Below are 15,292 nucleotides of genomic sequence, written 5' to 3'. Positions count from 1 at the left end.
TCATCATCATCTTCACCAAGGAACCCACAGAGGAGTCAATCTCCATCTTGGCCTCCTCATCACCGTCGTTTTCCTCGACGAACTCGAAAGCCCACTCATCACTGTCACCCTCGAACTGGATCTTGATCATAGCCTCTTCCTCCCTAAAACTCAGAGGAACCATCGTCGCCAAAGTGGTGAATCATTGATCGGATGTCATGCTCAGACATAATGGGTGAGCAAACTGTAGAGGAGAAGTTGTAGGTGAGCTTGCTTTTTCTACTACTCCACTTGTTCTGCCCTGCAAGTTTTGATTGTATACCTAGCTTACACACCTGAACCTACTTCCATGTTATTTGTTTCTGGAGCATCAGCATCATCAACCAACTGCTCCATTCAGATTTTTTTTAAATATGTTGGGCAAGAGAGTGGTTTTTAAAATATGCTAGTCGGGAGAGTGGTTTTAAAATAAACGGTATGAACAAAAACGTGAGTCGATTTGTTCGTCCTTGCCCATGACTATGACCGTGAGAGCGGCTGGAAAATGTTAGCCACATGCAAATGCTTTCCGTCAACTGCAAAATGGTAATATGGTTCCACATCAACCAAATGGTTGTCTCATGGCATCATGGAGGGCATGTGATTTTGGAGCCGCATCATGGCATGACATACCGTTTTGGAGCCAGATTAGCTACAACTCAAATTCGTGGTTGGATTGGTCTTGACAGCTCCGTAACACATTAAATGTTTTCTAACATATGAATTAAATATATAAAAAAAAAAAATTGTTTTGAGAAAATTGAATTTTACACTTGTTTGAGCCAATGAAAATAGAGAAAAATGATACTTTTATAATAATGTAAAATATGAAATAAATATGAACTATAATTTTTTGATTCAGAAAATTTAATTCTTAGTCATGATTGGTTAAATTAATTAAAAAACAGAATTCATAGTTGAATTAATTAAGAAAGAATTCATGGTTAAATTAATTAAGAAACGGAATTCAATGAAAACTTATTATATCATGAATATAAACACTTTAATGAGGGTTAAAAAGAAAAAGAACGTACCTTCTCATCTTTGAGCATGACTGGTGCAGGGCACCTAGGCATGATTTTTCCATTTAAGTTTTCTCAGTTTGCATGATGTAATAAGGATGATAGTCCTTCATCCATAGGTGTGTTTTGATCCTCTTTGTGTGGTCAAGGAACTCTAAGGTCATTCCATAAACCTTGAGTTAACCTTAGTCCACTAGGATCCTTCTAGGTCCAATAGGACATTTTCTCATATTGATGAGTTTTGGCATTAGGAGGTAGATTTCTGATGTTTTGTAGTCATTTTAGACATTTTGGAACCATTTAGAAGTTTGAAATCATTTAGGAGTCCAAGAATGCAAAAATGCAAAAAAAATGCAAAAGTTGCACTTGACAACTTTTTGCAACTTTGACAACTTTTTCAAAAAATGGTTAAATGTTAGTTCCAACGGTTCCCAACCACCTTGGTTAGGTTGAACCTGTTAGGAGAAGCCTATTTAGGCCTTGATTTCGACTTCCAAAGGGTGGGAAGGCGAACTGGATGCAAAATTTCATCAAAATTCTGATAAAAATACAGTTTTCTAAGCAATCACGTGTTAGTACGGATTTGTACAGATTGGAAAGTCAGATACAGGTCCATGATTGAATAGTCATGTGAAGTACCTTTCATTTAAGTCTAATTTGAGTGAATTTGGTATTGTATTGAGAGAGTTATTGAATTTTTTCTAAAAACTGTTGTAAACCCTAGGGTTTTGGGGTTTTCTTATTAAATGGACAATATCTTGCAATTCCAGAGGTAATAATTCAAGCCCCTTTGGAATTTGCAAGGTATAATGATGTATTTTAATATCTCAAATGCTCAGGATCTGGTGAATGCATTTTTATGGTGTGGGTGCAAGCCATAGGCTAAATATCTTCATGTATTTAGCCTGCCAATTGGGGTATGAAGTGTGCAGATCGGTAGAAGGACCAAGGGGTTGGTGAAAACTGATAAAAAAAGCATGAAATCAAGTTGAATAGACCTCTCAAGACTCTGTCCTAGCCCTGTGTACCCATCACCAAGCATTTGTTTGTGTTCCAAGCCTAAATTGGCCAATTAGGCCTGTGAACTGAGTAAGGGTTTGGTAGTGCAGGAGTGGGGTGAGGCTCTGCCCTCTTGGGGGTTGTTCAACCTTAGGAAGGAGGTTCCAAATCAGTAAAAACAGTACCACATCCTTTGTGGAATTTGTTTTGTATTAACCGGTTCCTTGCTGACAGGCCTAGTAGCCTAGTAGGTCTAAAAGGTGAAGTTGGCATTGTAAGGTTTGGGGAAGCAAACTAGCGATTGATTCTTAGTTGTTTAGAGTTCTTGAAGGTGTCCCTACTACTGTTTTGGATCAAATGACAGATTTGTGTCATTTGCCCTATTTGAGTCTCATTAGGGGATTGAGTCTCTGAAGCAACTTTTGTGTCTAAGTTGAGTAACCCATAAGGGATTGGGTTTGGCCTTGTATAGGTCTAAGGGTTGTGTGAGGGTGGTCCTTCACATCCTTACCAAGAGTGGGTAAGGTTGACTAGGTTGGAAGAGTCACCTTTTGAGTCTGGTAGACTGTGAGCCCATTGTGATACTTCCTGCAGTGCTCTCTGCATCAATGACACTACACGTATTCGACTCTGTTAACGCCGTCTGTGGGAATGGAACCCACAACCACGTGGTTAAAAGCCACGTGCTCTACTAGCTGAGCTCCCATAACGTGTCTCATGGCATCATGGAGGGCATGTGATTTTGGAGCCGCATCATGGCACGACATACCGTTTTGGAGCCAGATTAGCTACAGCTCAAATTTGTGGTTGGATTGGTGTTGACGGCTCTGTAACACATTAAATGTTTTCTGACATATGAATTAAATATATAAATATTTGCTTTTTTTGTTTTGAGAAAATTGAATTTTACATTTGTTTGAGCCAATGAAAATAGAGAAAAATGATACTTTAATAATAATGTAAAATATGAAATAAATATGAACTATAATTTTTTGATTCAGAAAATTTAATTCTTAGTCATGTTTGATTAAATTAATTAAAAAACAGAATTCATAGTTGAATTAATTAAGAAAGAATTCATGTTTAAATTAATTAAGAAACGGAATTCAATGAAAAACTTATTATATCATGAATATAAACACTTTAATGAGGATTAAAAAGAAAAAGAACGTACCTTAAACATACCACAACTCACTTTAATGAGGATTAAAAAAATAAAGAACATACCTTAAACCCTAATCTGCATTATTCGTAATAACAAATACCTTCCCATCTTTGAGCATGACAGTACACGTATTCGACTCTGTTAACGCCGTCTGTGGGAATCGAACCCACGACCACGTGGTTAAAAGCCACGCGCTCTACCAGCTGAGCTAAGACGGCTTACATGTTGCATTTTAACCCTAAAATTTTGCGTCTCTACTGTACTGACTGTAAATTAGATTCCGTGAATGTATGCCACGCGTCAAAGCTCGGCCTTCTGGAAAATACACAGTCAAAGTTTCCATACCCCGGTTAATGGTTGGGTTAGTTTGAAATCGGTAATAATTGTGAGATGAGTCATATTTATAAGTGAAAAATATAAATATATTTAAAGGTTTATAAATTAGCAATTGCATCTTGGTGTGTATTAGGTATGTCGAAGTAGTGTGGAAGGTCAATTAGGGAAAATTTTGGTATAATTTTTTACATGGTACATGAGATTAACTAGTAGGTCATATAAGAAATGATGTTTGTGCAAGAAAGATCTCAATGGAAAAATGATAGCTTCAAATCAACTATTCACCCACTTGTAGGATTCAAATAGAACTAAAACAAAACCTCCGAGTTAGGAAGATAATCGGGTTTCATTATCAACAAAGCAAGAGGAGAGACAGATAGATATAGATGGAAGAGATTAATGTATAGAGAGGAAGAGAGAGGGGGGGAATGAGAGAAGAAGAGATAGAAATATAAAAATAAAGATACAAAGTGATATATATAGAGGGGGGGAAGGGAGAGATGTAAGGGTAGAGAAAGATAGAGATAGAGAGACAAAGAGATGTAGATATAAAGGTCTAGGAAGAGGGAGAGAGATGGACGGATAGAGAGGAGATATGTTTAGAGATAGAGTGAGGGAGAGGAAGATAGAGGTAGAGATAAAGATAAAGTGAGAAAGAGGAAGAGGGGGACAAATAGAGAGAGAGGGGGGAAGAGATAGATAGAGCGGTAGGAAAACAGAGTAGCGATAGACAAAAAGAGATGGAGAAAGAAATAGGGGAAGATAGAGAGAAATAGGGGGAGTTAAAGATACAGAGAGAGAGAGAGAGAGAGAGAGAGAGAGAGAGAGAGAGAGAGAGGAGTGTGTGTGAGTGTGTGAGAGTGAGAGAGAGAGAAGGGGGGGGGAGAAATAGAGAGGATAGAGGAGAAGTAGAGAGATATAGATAGAGGGAGTGATAGGGAAAGAGGGATATATATATATATATATATATATATAGAGAGAGAGAGAGAGAGAGAGAGAGAGAGAGAGAGAGATTTTATAATATTAAAATTATTATAATGTTATATAATGTATAATATTTTTTTACTATATTATAGAAGATAACTACCATCACCCTTTTGTAACTCCCCTAACTATTCATAGTTAATGAGGACTCCCCACTTTGTTCCATTTGATCTCAACCATCCATTGAGATTCAATCTCCATCATTTACATTCCTCTTTGTAGCTCTAGAAATCAACCCCTTCATCCTTCATTCTCGTATGCTTGAATGATCATTTGCAAGTATGTTTTATTGATTTGAACACCCACATTCCATCCAAGAGCACATCTATAGTATCATAATGGATGTTCAAACATTTTTTTTGTTTGCATTTTATTTGTGTTTTTCTTTTGTCATTTCTCTATTTAAGTGTTGTCATTTATTCAAGTTTAAATAAACTACCATCATCATCATTGTGATTGACTTGATTTAAGAAAACAATTTGATCTAAGGGACTCATGGTGCTTAGTTACCCATGATTATGATTTTTGACTTTGTGTTAATGTTGGTTATGGATCCGCAGTTATGATTTTATGTATGTTTTGCTTTTGTTGTTTCTCTATATCAGTGTAGTTGTGTATTCAAGTTTGAACAAAATTACAATCATCATCATTATTGTGATTGGCTTGATCTCGGAAAATAATTTAATCTAAGGGGCTTATGGTGCTTGGTTTACCCTTGATTACAATTTTTGGCTTTATTAAGGTAGGATATTGAATCTCACCATTCATATTCCTCTGCATAGCTCTATATACACCAGCCCTTTCATCCTTCATTCTCATGGGCTCATGGTGGTAAGTTGATCCTTGATTACAACTTTATTTGTTGATTGCTTTTGATGTTGCTATATTTGAGTGTAGTTGTTTATTTGAGTTTCAACAAAACTACCATCATAATCATTATTGTGATTGACTTGATTTAAGAGAAGAATTTGATCTAAGGGGCTCATTGTGTTTGGTCTTGATGCATTTTATTCATCTGTTATTCTAAATTAGTTTTTGTAACTTGGATAGTAGGTCTATAACGATCAATAGCCTTCAAATGAAAAAAAATCGAAAAATAAATTAAAAAGGCATAATTCTATTAAGAAAGCTACCATTATGTCACCAATTTTATAGAACAAATGTAATGCCCCTTATTTTATGCTTTAGAAAATAGGAACATTTATCTTACAAAGATCAATTGCAAGAGACTTCTTTCTATTTTATGTTAATGAATACAAATCTACACAAATTATGTTGCCAAACAACATTTATGAAATGATTCTTTAAGTCACTCATAGCATACTTGCTATATGATGGAGATTATCTTGATCCACAATATCGCTTATATAGAACAATGTATCCACATAGTTTACGATAATGTGGGCAAGGTAATAGATATCAGTTTACAACTAAATGTCATGTCAATGCTTATCCCGGCCAAAAAAGTACCTCTAAAATTAAAAAAATAACCAATGATGTGATGCCACATCAGCGCACAAGTAAACATGACTTTGTGCACACCTATAGGTCTTATGGCAATTTGGAACCTTTTTGGACATCTTCACAAAAATGCATGCTGATGTAGCATCATATTTGACTATATGGACTTGAAATTTTGTTTTTATGTAGACAACTTGACAAAAAGCTGCTGAAGCGTGAAAGTAGGTTACACATGTATAAGGCCACCGTCAAAAAATGCTCACGTAAACATTAAAATAATTTTGAATTTTTGGAGTCGAAAATGAACCTTTTAAACTTTAAGTATGGCGGTACATATCCAGTTCTACTGATGCCGTCTGTGGGAATCGAACCCACGACCACGTGGTTAAAAGCCACGCGCTCTACCGGCTGAGCTAAGACGGCTTAGAAGTTCTTCCCAAAATAGAGGCATTTTATTGTGTTGACTTTAAACTAGATTCCGTGTATGTATGCCACGTGTCAAAGCTCGGCCTTCTGTAAAATATACAGTCAAAGGTTACAACTTGCGGGTAAGTAGACTCACTTATTTTCCAATTTCTTTAACCATACCCCGGTTAATGGTTGGGCTAGCTTGAAATCAGTTAAAATTTGTGAATATAACTTAAAAATATAACTAGCAATTGTATTTTGGTGTACAATGGATACGTCAAAGATGTATGGAAAGTTAAATATAAAAAAATGGTCTATAAGTAAATGAGGTTAATAGGTAGGTCATTTAGCAAATGATGATGTTTGTGCAACAAAGGTATCAGTGGAGATGTCGTAGCTTCAAATCAACTGTGCATCCACTTATCTGGATCCAAATGTGATTGAAGCAAAACCTTTGAATCAAGTCGACTCGTGGTCCATTACAAATATGGTCGTGTCATTTTTGGAATAGAGAGAGCAGAGAGAAATTGATTGAAAGAAGGATAAATAGAAAGAGGAAGAGTGAGATGGAAGGGAAAAGAGATAGAGAGGAAAATAGAGATGGAGTCGGAGGAGGAGATAAATAGAGAGAGAGAGAGAAGAAGGATAGATAAAGTTGAATAAATTAATATAATGAGATGTAGGAAAAGAGAGGGAGTGAGGCAGACAGATGGGGGAAGAGAGGGGGGGAAGAGAGATATGTAGAGAGAGAGAGCTCAGTATATAGAGAGAGAGATATAACTCTATATAAAGAGGGAAAGGGAGAGAACTTGGGGGGGAGAGAGAGATATGAAGATGGATAGATTTGATTATCTATCTCTGCAATATTTACAAATTTAATTACTAACTAAAAGAAACATTATTTTGATAATTATAAAATATTAAATAAAAAGAGTATAAAAATCTTGTAAAAAATTAAGGACATAAATATTTATTATAATAAAAAATGATAAAATATAAACAATAAATCTTATACAAATTAAGATAAAAATTCAAAAAATGATTATGTACAATAATTCAAATTTTAATAAGACAAATATATATATATATATATATATATATATATATATATATATATATATATATATATATATATATATATATATATATATATATATATATATATATATATATATATATATATATATATATATATATAATCATTTGTAATAACTTTTATTTTTTATTTTAATTTCACAAAATAGACATTAATAATCAATATAATATCAAATTAAAATATTTATTTAAAATTAAATTAGAATGACAAATACAAATTAAAATATATAACATCTAAATGTTAGTAAAATTAATAATTTAAAATAAACAAAATTAATAGAATTCTTTGGCATGGAAGCTTAAACTTTTAATTATTCCTATTAAACGTTATGACGGGCTATCTTTATGATTGGAATTTACTTTGGAAGCTTATTGTGTAGTGTCATCAATGCACTAGTTGTGCAAACATTTTGGAAATTTAGAGAAATTTAACAAGTTTATTAGCATTTAAATTAAATTCATATTGAAAACTTGAAGTCCACTAGCAATTTAAATGTAGTCACAAGTTTTTAATACTGCCTTTAAAGCTATTAAATAGACTAGTGGTTGGACCTGACAAAGGTCCAATTTGTATTGTTGATAGCAATTTATCAGATGAAGATGACATTCGATACACAAAAGAAAATGTATTCAACAAACAATTTATGTCCATTAATTGCAATCTATTAGAGAAATTGAGTTTTTTTGCAGAATGTGAGTTCAAGAACATTTAAAGGATATGTGATAGGATGTTAAGGCGATGGCTTGAAATAAATGGTGGATCTATTCTTATAAAGATGAAAGCCACAGTTTTGAGCAGACAGGAAACAAAGAGCACATGGTAGCAAGCATCATTGAAAGATGGACATTTTTAGGAAAAGGATAGTGTTGTATATCTGGAAATAAGGCTATAGATTTTGGTTTTTGAATGAAAGGAAGGTGTATTTTATGAAATTTCTTTAAGGCCAAAGGAACATATTGTCAAATCAAAATGTTATAAATGTTCTCTAATTGTGTTTTCTTTTGTAATTTAAGAAATATATTGAAAAACCAGTTACATTTAGATTTAAATTTTTTTAATTAAATTTTTTTTTTTATAGTCAATTTTAGGTATCAAGGCAATGAGGAAAATAAGGAGGTAGGGTTAAATTTATACCACATGTAAGAAGAGATTTTGTGTATTCTAAATATTACTTGTTATGATAATTTTTTTTTTTTAAATCGCACTTGTAAATTTATTCAATTTATAATATCAATTGAATAAAATTTAAGAAATATATTGAAAAACCAGTTACATTTAGATCTAATTTTTTTAAATTTTAAACTTTTTTTTAATAGTCAATTTTGTGTATTCTAAATATTACTTATTATGATAAAAAAAATATTAAAAAATAGCACTGAATCACTCATACTATGATTGTAGAATAACATAATTGCAAAGCCTAGACCTCAATGAGCCACCTCCTTCAAACAAGGAGGCTCAAATTGTCATCACAACAATATGCTTATTTAAATTGAATTGCGTATGTATAATTTTTGATCCCGAAAAAGAATTTTTCCATATGAAAACAATTTTTTGTTTTTGTATGTGTAATTATTTTCTTTTCATGTTTTGTTTATAGGTCCCGAAGAAGCTCTAACAAAGGAGCTAAAGATCAACAAGTTGAAGTTGGTTTTAACATAGGAGGCCAAGGTAATAATCACACCCATATAGTGATACATTTCATCACATTTAATATAATAATGGGTATTAGGAAATTAATTTATTTCAACAAAATTTGCAAGATCAAATCAAAGCAAAACGAAGTGGATGGTAAAGTATGATTTGTTATGCTTGGGAAATCTTTTGCTCGCTACTTTATTTTTAAATGTAATAAATCTTAATTTGATTATTTAACTACCTAAGTTAACAAATATTTGAAGTTGATTGAACAAAGAAAATGGCACAAGGAGGAAGGATGTTGGAAGGATTTCATGTATGAATTCATATCTGTCAATTGCATTTGCTTGAAAGTTCCTAAAGCCTCTTTAGCATGTCCATTCATTATGTATCCTACAATCATGGTATTCCATGTGACCACATTTCTTCGAAGCATTCTTTAAAATAGTTCCCTTGCCTTGTCATTACTTCAGTTACAATTAATTTAATCAAAAAGCTATACTAATGATTTTTACTTTTTAAAGATTTAAATATTATTTTTAATTTTGAAGATTTTGATTATTATTAACTATAAAGTATTAACACTTAATGTTACTATTAAAAACAATTATTGTTTTCCAATTTTATTTTTTCAAAAAGAAATTTATTAATGATATTCTTGAAATTAGTTATCTTCAATTTTAATTTTATAAATAAATTTTTTCATTTAGTATACAAAATAATTATTATTTTATCAGTTATAATTTTTCTAAAATGATTTATAGAACAAATAATTTTTTAACATAGATTTAATGTTAATTTTTTAAAAAGATTTTTAAACAGTGAACATTTATTATAAATAAAAAATTGAATTACAAATAATCAACACAATACTTACTGTTTAGAAATCATCCCAATTGATTACATTAGTCAATTCTGCAAATAAGATATTAATATTATTCATTTAATATAGAAATTAATTATTATTTTTTGCAAAGACACAAGTAGCAGCAGGAAAGAGGCAATAACGACCTTTACGAAACACAATTCGTTTGGGCACATGGGCATAGCTAGGCTCTCCAAATGGAAGGAATACCTGATAACCACTCTAAATGAACTGCTATAAACACATAAAATAGATATTAGCAAATTGACGCCCTAGATGTTGCAGAATGAACAATTTGTAGGTGTTTCTGAATGCATTAGCAATATTCATGGATTTTTCCGCAATCTCTCAAGGTCCACTTTAGCTTTCTTCAATGGTTGTGTTAGATCTATCCAAAAATTATTTTTTTGCTATACGTAAACCATGGACTATGCAGATTCTCGATTTGTGAAATAATGGACTCACAGGTAAGATTCCTTTTGGGTTTATAGACTGCACTTATTTTGACATATTGAATTTGGGGAACAATTGTTTGGAAGGTGAGTTCCCAGCAAGTATGGCAAACAAGACTTTGCTTCAAACACTCAAAATCAAGGCAAACTCAATGAGGCATTCGTGCACGTTCATTTTACAGAGGCTCATTTGGTCGTGGATACGCCTACTTTGGAATGAGAGGGAAGATTAACCCAAAATTTGGGTTACTGCTAAAACAATTTATAGACAAATGAGGAGAACTTGGCAAGAATTAAATATCATAATGACTTAAGAAATACATTAGCAACATTAGACAAACTCAAATCGCAATACTATGCAAGGTGAGCTATTGCAAGCATCATAATCTTTGAGTTTTATTAGCAAGTTAATGATCTCTGTATTTTATTTACCGAATTTTATTCTTACTATATGTTATTCAACAAGCCACTTGAGAGTTTCAAGACATAAAATTCTAAATTCGCATTTATTTAATCAAATTCCAATTAAATTTAGGCATAGCTAGTAAGTCTTCTAACCTAATTGCATTGCATAGCTACTAATTCTCTTACCCTAATTTGAATGCTCCAAAACTTGATGATCATGATCATTTTGGAGTTTGTGAGGGATTCAATGTACGTGTTATAATCCCTATTAGAATACTGATTCTACAAGGTAGTCATCTTATTCAGGAACACTTATTTCATTAAGTTTTCTGCTATTACTCTTCTGGAATCCTAAAAATAAAGCCTATGTAATGAAGGCACATCTTTTTACAAATTACTTATCCATGTCCATATGACGCTATGACTGACTAATGCTGGTTGGTTTATTGGTTTACTTAAACTTGCCTGGATACCTAAAATTGGTTCTCTAAGGAAACTTTTACACAAGAGTAATATACAGAATACACAAAATATATTCCTATATTTTTACAATATAAAACCCTAAATTAACAATTTTACAAATTACTTATCCAATATGTCCATATTACGGTATGACTAATGCTACTTAAACATCAAAGGATTTGTAGAAGTCCGTACAAAGAAACTGTTGAAAATTCAAATAATTTTTTTTATCAAATAAACACTTAATAATGCCCATAATTGAATTTTGAATTCACAACTTCAGGAAGCTGCAAGCTATATCAGTGGCACCACCAAATGGACATGGCATACAAAAATGAAACCCTAAAATCTCATTTACTTGTCAACTATAGGATATTAGTTTTCGTTCGTCTTCTCTCATAAAAATCCTCGTGAGACACGGTTTCAAGACACAGTTGGAAATAAAGAACTAAATTGTGTGACTTGCAGTTTAGGTTTGTGTTTTAAAGAATTATTCTTTGTCTCTTTTAAATCCAATGATCGTCAATTGTATGTTGTATTAAAACATTTCATATTGAGGAAAGAGAGTACAATCATCTATTTAAGATATTTTACCAACAAATAAGAAGGTTGGCCTTGACAAATACGTTAACTGGAATAATGATACATATTTAAATTGCCAAAAAAAATAGTAAATTGAAGCCAATAGCATACAATTTTTTCATTAACAACATCGGTTAAAAAACTAAGAATACAACACAAGCCTATTGGCTAATGAGCGACTAAAATATATCTTCTAAAGCAAAATATTGCAAACCAGGAAAATGAATTATAATTAGGTCGCTTATACTCATACAAGGTGCAATGATAAATACCTGGACTTCGGTGTTCTCTCTACCGTTTGGTGTGCCTCCAAAATCTGTAAGCAAGTCAGACCCAATTTCACTTCAAACGCAAATTCATCCTGGAGAAAAAATTGAAAAATTACAATGAATTTTAACTCGCCTTCAGAGATAGGTTACCACAAATTGTTCATCATTGCGATCGTTTCCTGTCGATGTATATAATCCACCTTTGAAGCTAAGCTAATGGCGGCTCACCGAGCATGGTCGTAGAAACAACACAAGGATTTGTTTTGCCATGTATACTCTAGTTTAAATGCCACGTTAATGCTAAGACCAAGCTAGAATAATTTTATTTCAGCACATAGATATGTGCGTGGCAATTTCAAACTCCATCAATTGTCTAAAACCAATTCAGTGTCAAAACACCACTGTGCCAACCTTATCGACTAAAAACGGAAACGGAAAAAGTCTGGTGGACGTGAGCGTTAAATGGGTAAATGCTTTTGTATATCGTTAAAATTAAAATAATGAAAAACACAAAAAAATCTCGACGTCAGACAACTTCCCAGTGGTGGGGTACCCCCACAGGGAATAGCCTAGTTAGAGGAGAAACCTTTGCCATGTGTTACTCTTTCAACTTTTGATAAATCAATGATGAACGGATAGTACCAAACCGATACTGAGAGGGGGGGGGTGAATCAGTACAGGGAAAAACACAATCCTAAACCGGTTTGTCAGCAGACACTGTGCTTTGACAGACAAACAGTAACACCGGTCTTAAACAGAGTACAACCAGCAAAACCCAGAATAACTGAGACAAGCATAAACCGGTTGACACTTATCTTTTCATACAATCTAATACTTCATTTCCATTTCACCTTAGTGCATGAACATGTAATCTATCATCAAAGATATATAAACAGCTAGATTAACATGATTTACCTTTAGACACAAATCACTCAAACCATCACATGAATAACACCACACATGACACATAGATTTTTCACGTGGAAACCCAACTGGGAAAAACCATGATGGGGATGAATACCCACAAGCTGTTTTTGAACTCTTTAGAAGTCCACTCTGTTAGGAGCCTTGTCCGGTTAAAGACTGATACAATAGGTTCTGTTAGGAACTGATCCTGTTAGGGATCACCCGGTTAAGGGATGGCTAGAATACTCGGTTAAGGGTTAAACCCTGTTAAAGGTTACCTTGTTAGAGGATTTCAAGAACTCAATGGTTTTGAGTCACCCTGATAAAAGATTTACAGTAAGCCGGTTAAAGCTACCCTGTTAAGGGATTTCCCAACTATTGAAGTGGTTAGAGATCAACAGGTATTACAATGATCTGGTAACAGCACTCAATGCTAATGCAGATCCGCTTTAGCTCCTCTTCACCTTCTGCACTTACACTCTGCAGGTATCACTTCTCTCTTTTGGTCTGGCAAGAATCACGTATCTCTTCACTTGGATACTCACACACAACTTTTGCCAACAACCTCGGAAAGAAACACAACATCGACTTTATAGGAAACAGATAGGTCGGTAGCATAAACCCTAAACCCTAAACCTGTTAGGTTAAGCAATTCAAACGGTTCAATCCTGACCATTGAGCACATTGCATTAAATGCAACACTCTTGAACCAATCTCAAGACATTTTCCATCATTAATTTTCCATCGATTTCATGGCGGCTGATAACCCATCACGCGTTATCACCGTTTACAGACTTCACACATTCCTGAGGTAGATAGGGACAATCTCCCTCATGCAAGATCCTTCACGCGCACAAGGTTGTTGTGGCAACACGATCTATTCTTCGTTACAATGCTAACTCATCACACAAAGTCACCGATTGAGTCACATAGGCTTGAGGCACTTCAACCAGAAACCCTGAAGTTGAGACTACCAACCGGTAGTCATACAAAGCTTCTATGTACCGGTTCCCATAACCACATGCCGGTTCACCTTGAACAAACACATCGCTTCACTTTGGCACAAATGTCGGTTCACAGTGTTATACCAGTTCTCACATATACCGGTTCTTGGTAACATACTGGTTCTCACATATACCGGTTCTCTCCTCTTCAGCATATTGACATCAATGACAACATACAATGTCATCATGTCCTCATACCAGTTCACATAATGCCAACAACTTTGTCGTCAACCTATCAGAAACAACCACCATGAAAAAACAAACCATGCTCGACAAAGTGTTTTCAGGCAGGCAGTTCCTGACGTGAGACAATTCTGATGGCGGTGTATCCTCACAGGGGATTGCCTATTGACAAATTATACAGTTTCATTCCAATGTACATGATGCACATGACCGTTGATAAAGCTATTAAATATAGCGTCCAAATCCATTCCAGTGTAATCATAGATTGCAAAGGGAGTACTATATGGACGCAAAATATTTTTTCCTGTTTATTTTCTTTTGCAAGAAAAGCGAAAATCCAAAAAGAAAAATATAGTAAGCAGATGAGTCAACCATATTTCTTCAATCGTCTTTGATCGTTATAGGTGTTGTGTTAGTCGTAGATTTATTTTGATAGGTCATCCATTTCAGATAATGAAATGCCTTCGACATATGTTTATATTTAAAGGTTTATAAACTAGCAATTAAATTGTGTAGTACATGAGATTAACTGGTAGGTCACATAGGAAATGATGTTGTTTATGCAACAAAGGTCTCAATGGAGAAATGATAGCTTCAAATTAGCTATTCATCTACTTATAGGAACTAAACAAAACTAAAAAAAAACCTTTAAATTAGGAAGATAATCAAGTTCTCTATTATCAACAAAGCAAGAGGAGAGAAGGATATATAGAGATGGAAGAGAGAGGGAAAGAATGAGAGAGGAAGAGACAAAAATATAGATATGTATAGAGATATGTATATGTATATGTATAAATTTGCATTATATATACATACATACATACATACACGTGTGTGTGTGTACATATGTTCTTTTACTTAGGTCAAATTTATAATGCAAATAATATCTTAGGTCAAATGTATAACATTTATGATGTCATGGAAATGGGGACAAGGCAACAACAAAGTTCAATGTTAATAAGTTAGTTTCAACCATAAAAACAAAACAAAGAACTAAAAACCATTCCAAACATATCAAGAGAGATTTCAAAAAGCAT

The 15,292-nt window shown here is 33.4% G+C and overlaps 2 non-coding genes across 2 annotated transcripts; both read right to left on the bottom strand.

The window, feature by feature from the left end:
• Positions 1 to 3,349: 3,349 nt before the first annotated feature.
• Positions 3,350 to 3,422, bottom strand: TRNAK-UUU (transfer RNA lysine (anticodon UUU)). The gene has a single exon. It is a non-coding gene; the product is annotated as a tRNA-Lys (tRNA).
• A 2,913-nt stretch (positions 3,423 to 6,335) lies between these two features.
• On the bottom strand, positions 6,336 to 6,408 carry TRNAK-UUU (transfer RNA lysine (anticodon UUU)). Its single transcript has one exon. It is a non-coding gene; the product is annotated as a tRNA-Lys (tRNA).
• Between the last annotated feature and the right edge of the window lie 8,884 nt (positions 6,409 to 15,292).

Source organism: Cryptomeria japonica, chromosome 4 (genome assembly GCF_030272615.1).
Source record: "Cryptomeria japonica chromosome 4, Sugi_1.0, whole genome shotgun sequence".
Classification (NCBI taxonomy): Eukaryota; Viridiplantae; Streptophyta; class Pinopsida; order Cupressales; family Cupressaceae; genus Cryptomeria; species Cryptomeria japonica.
This window is presented reverse-complemented; position numbering and strand designations above follow the sequence as displayed.